Consider the following 5,467-nt stretch of genomic DNA (forward strand, 5'->3'; position numbering starts at 1 on the left):
GCCCTGAAGGGTGAACCTGTTGTGCCCCTGTGGCGAGATGTTCTGCTTCTGGACTAGCTGGTTGGATCTATTCTCTACACTCTCCCCTGCAGAGGTTGCAGCTGCAGGATTACACCTCAGGCATGTATGCCAGGCCTGAGCTGTGCCTGGGCTAGAACTGGGTCTGGGGGCTCCCGGAACTCGGCAGAAACCATCAAACATTTTAGACATAACATGGAACACATATTTTCCATCAAGTATTGATATGTTAAACTTTAAATCTCTACAGAATGTGAAGAGAAAAGAGAAAAATTTTAAAAATAGGAATAAACAATTCCATATTTTTTTACACAGAAATGTAGAAATATAACCATATACAGCATTGTAACAGGACAGTCCTATAATTTTTTTTCTTGTCTCTTATTTTCATTTATTACCATTTTTAAAAAAAAACATTTACTTGAGAGACAGTATGGCAGTAACTGGTATGATATGACAAACAGTACGTATTTAGAAGACCAGAATGACAGGCCTTCCAAGCATGACCCTGGTATTACACATTGCTATCTTCAATGCAGTTGCTTAGTTCATAGGTATCAGCATATATAGTTAGTCAGGGTGAGAATCTTACCAATTAAGTGCTGGTTTCAAAATCCTGCTGAAGATTCTCAGGATCTTTGCCTTAACCATCTTATGTATATAAATGTATCGTTTTGACTCTGTCATGTAAAAAGGGAAATGTTTATTTAGCTCACAGTTTGTAGAAGTTTCAGTCCATAATTGAACTGGCTCCAAGGCAGAGTACCACATGGCAGAACAACAATAGCCAACAAATGCAGCAAGAGAGAGCAAAGAGGGGAAACCCTCCCCCCTTTGTGCCTTTGATCTTAACCCAACTACTTAGATTAGAACAATGCCAATCCAATCAGTGTAATAAATCCCAGAAGTACAACACCAAGCCAATGACTGAATCTTCAAAGTTGTTAGAAATAAAAATTACTAATAAAGATAAATCCATAGCTGGGTGTGGTGATGCACACCTATAATCCCAGCACTTGGGAGACACAGGCAGGTTTATAACCATGAGTTCAAGGCCAACTTTGGCTATAGTAATTTCAAAGCCAGCCTGAACTGCATAGAGAGACCTTGTCTCAAAAAAATAAATAAATAAAGTAAATGCATTAGGATCACAGCAGATTTCTAAACACAAACCTCAAGGGCCAAAAGACCTTGGAGCAAAGCATTTAAACCCTTAAAACAGAATAACTTCCAGTCCAGACTGATACAGTTTGCAAAACTCTTTCAGTACTTTCCTTTTTAAAAAATTCAATTGTATTTTATTCTGAAGAGCAAAAACAAATAGCAGAAACAAAGACAGAAACACAGTAACAGAACAATGGATATGCTACAGGTTTTCAAAACAAATAGCAAATTAACTATGGTTGTTGTATTACCTATTTTTATCATTAAATCTGTTGCTCAGATTGAGTTATACCTATGTGAAATTGGACAAATAATTGAATATTAATGTTTGCTTTTAATAAAGCTTAATTTTTCTTGTCTTTTTTACTTTTTAAAAACATATTTTAAAGAGAATATAATGATAACTGATAAGACATTAGAAATGGTACATATTTAGAAGACCAAGATGAGAGGTAGTTAACCATGTTTTTTGTATTACACATTGCTGTCTTAGATGTAGTTGCTTAGATTGCAGATATCAGCATAGAGTTAGTCAAAGTGAAAATTCGAAACATTAATGACTTTTAAAAAATTGATGGAAATTATTAGTACAATCATCTCAACATATATATGATTTTTCCCCTTTCCCTTTTTCCTATCTTTTCTCCTTTCCTTCAAACCTCATACCATAGTGATATATAAGCAACCATGTTTATAGCAGCACAATTTGTCATAGCCAAATCTTGCAAACAACCAAAATGCCCATCACCTGAAGAATGGATAAAAATGTGGTATTTTTATACAATGGAATGTTACTCAGCTACAAAGAAAGACAAATTTGAGGCCTTTATAGGTAAGTGGATGCAATTAGAGGTTATACTCATAAGCGAAATAAATCAGACCCACATGTGTAAATAGCGTATTGTCTTCCTAGTATAAGAACCTGAAAGAATAAAACCTGAAAGGTAAAATACATATAGTAAAATGGAAAGGAACTGAATATAAGGAGTAAACAATGAATATCAGTATTTTTCTTTATCTTTACTATGTTATTTCCTCTGTTGATTATATAAGGAATATTGTACACTTACTCAAATCACCTGTGTCTCCTCCATAGCCTTCTTCCCCTGTATCCACATAGTACTATTTAGTACTTTAGCAAGTTTATTTAATTTTGTTGATTATATTTTTCAGTTAAAATTTTCTTTTTATATTGTTATGGTTGTTTGGGAGTTTTTCTGTCAAATCAGGGCAATTAACATGTCCAGAGAATGAAACATCTATCATTTCTTTGTGGTGAGAACATTCAGAATTGTCTTTTAGAACATTTTGAATATTACTATGTATTACTATGAAGAATAATCACCCAACCATGGAATAAAATACCTAAATTTTATTTTCCTTCTTAACTAATTTTATTTTCCTACTTAACTATAACATTGTGAATGTATTTAATATTATAGTATCAAAATTTCACTTGATTCTTTCTAACAAGTTGTTTATTTCCCAAAATTTTTTATTTCTTATATGTCTTTCATGGAAATAAAGGGCTGGCCAAATAGCTCAGCGAATTAAAGCTCCTACAAGCAGGTGCAAGGGCTGGGGGTTCTAGTCCCAGACCTGCAGTGCTGCCACCCCCCACGGGCCTGCTAAGACTTCAATTGAGACTGGGCGTGGTGGTATGTGCCTGTAATCCCAACTCTTGGGAGGCTATAAACTTGTGGTGGATCACTACAATTCTGATCAAGTAATGAAACCCTGAACACCCTGTAGGCCATTTCCTAAAATACAAAAAAAGAAAACAACTCAAAAAAAAAAAAAAAAAAAAGAGAAAAGAAAAAAACCCACAACAACAAGAAAAACCCTAAAACTGTTCTCATGGAAATAGTAATTGTTTGTTGAAGCATTTTGATGGTTAAAGTTATTGTCAGGTTAATTTCAACATCGATTTATGTTTCCACTAGCATTCTATACATTTCTCATTTTCTTTCTGTCTTTTCTCTCTTTTGGTACTTGGTATAACCAATATTTACATATTTTTCATGAACATATTTAATTTTTTATTATACTCATTCTTTTTTATTGCAGGCAGTCTTGTTGAGGTTGTAGCTACACTCTTAGAGCCTACTGACACAGCCCAAAAAAACTGATTGTGGCATATTCTGCCTCCTTCCAGGTAGATAATGTTAAAAATTTATGTACCCCTCCTCTCTGATGTCTCTTGCCTAGTGAAAGCAGGGACATGCAAGGCAGGGTTCTGAGTAAGCTCTGCTCATAGTGAGGCTGCCACCTCACTAGGAAAGGAGAACGTTCATAGCTGTTTTGGGGTTGTTTGTTTGTTTGGTTGGTTGGTTTTTTTGCAGAACCAGGGATTGAACTCAGGCCCTTGTGCTTGCCAGGCAAATGCTTATTCTACTCAGCTATCTCCCCGGCCCCTGTTTTATTTCTGAAGAATACAGCAGCTCAGCTCCCTACTGAGAGCACAGAACAGGAAAGTGAACAGAGCACAAACTGGTGCCTCCCCAGACAGGCTCATTCACTTCATTCCATGCAGGTGACAGAGGAGGCTTATTTCTCCAGGGGATGCTTGACACAAGCAGGTGGACGACAGGAAGAAGGCTGGGTTGGTGAGGATCTGGACCTCAACTGCCCCCACTGAAATCAGGGGTAAAGGGAGTGTTCTTTCTTCCTAGCATACGTTTGAAGTATGGCAAGAATTATAAAAGGTTTTTTTTTTTTTTTGTGGAGGCCACCGTTTTCATATATATGTGAAAATATATATAATATATATATTATATATTATATATATATGCTTTTTCTTTGAGCATTTTAGTCTATGTTTGTTAGTGACCCTGGGTTGTAGGCTCAGCTTGCCTTTTCAGAACATATGGAAGCCGTAAGGAAACCCTGACACTCACTGTTTTTAGGTTGATTCTCAAAGTCACAAAGTCCCTAAGCCACCATCTTTATACTCCTTCAAGTCTTGTTATGTAATAAAAAATTAAGGGGGAACAAATTGGGAGAATCTAAAAAGTTTTCTTTTTAGTACTAAGAAGTTAAAGGGAAACAAAACCACCACAATTTCAATGGAAGCACAAATATATGCCTTTGCACATTTAAACACATTCATCCAGCTTCTTGTTGGTTTTGCTTCAGAAAATTTATCTACTACAAATCAGATGCCTGCCATACAGGGTTCTACAAGATGTTCAGGGTCTTCAGATGTGTCTCCATACTTTACTTTCCACAGAAAGGGTTTGCTAGGAAGGAATGTCTTGGAAATAAAGGACCACAGGAGGGAAATGTCTTCTAACAGCTCAACATCCCACACCACTATAGATAGTTGTGTGACATCAAAGAAGTAGACCTGCTTTGAGTACATTTGTGCCCTTGATTGTTTGATTATGCTATAGTGCCTTTGTAAAGAAAGGATGCAGACTGAATGATAAAGCAAGAGCAAATGTTTCATTCAAGCACCCATTATCTATTAAATTACTTTATTTGTTTATCTCAGTAAGTATTCAGCTATGGTTCAGGAGTCTAAAATTAGAGACTTGGGAAGCATGATGTTATAGTGGCTGTCTACATGAAGCTTCCAATATTATGCAAGACAAATCTTGGGTATATAATTAGAAATACAATAAATAGTTTGAAGAAAATACACTGAGTTCGACAAGAACTCCTTGGTGTCCTTCAATTGGCCTGGAGCTTCCCGAAGAAAAGAACTGGTCATATAAACCTTAGGTTGGCACCTATATGGCAAAAAGCGTTGCTCAGGTTGCACAGAGAGCTACTGCTTGTGAGAAGCTCTTGAGATAACAAAGAAAGTGGAGGTGCTAAGGATTTTAAAGATCAAATTATTCATTACTAGTGTGTGTTCAGGGACCAATAAGGAAAATCTCAAGAGATTAAAAGAAAACAAGGGCCATGTTCTGGATCAAGACATGTTGAATATTTTTTACCTTTAATCAGAGATGTTTGAAAGAAAAAAGGAAAAAATTATCCTTTTAAATTTATCACCATGATTGTACAGAAAATGAGTTGGAAAGGAAAGAGAAACAAGACAAAGTTTGGTAGTGGTTATATTTGTCTGTGTGCTTCAAGGAAATACAATTAATAGAACATGTGTATATATATGTAGCAATTGTATACATACATCTATTCACTTCCTTTTGTTTCTCTATGCGCATACATAGAAACATAGATACATACATTATCTACCTATCAGCCATCTGTCTAACTATATATCATCTATCTATCTACCATCTCTCTCTCTCTCTCTCTCTCTCTCTCTCTCTCTCTCTCT

The sequence above is a fragment of the Octodon degus genome, unplaced genomic scaffold (genome assembly GCF_000260255.1).
Source record: "Octodon degus isolate 3935 unplaced genomic scaffold, OctDeg1.0 scaffold00334, whole genome shotgun sequence".
NCBI classification, from domain to species: Eukaryota; Metazoa; Chordata; class Mammalia; order Rodentia; family Octodontidae; genus Octodon; species Octodon degus.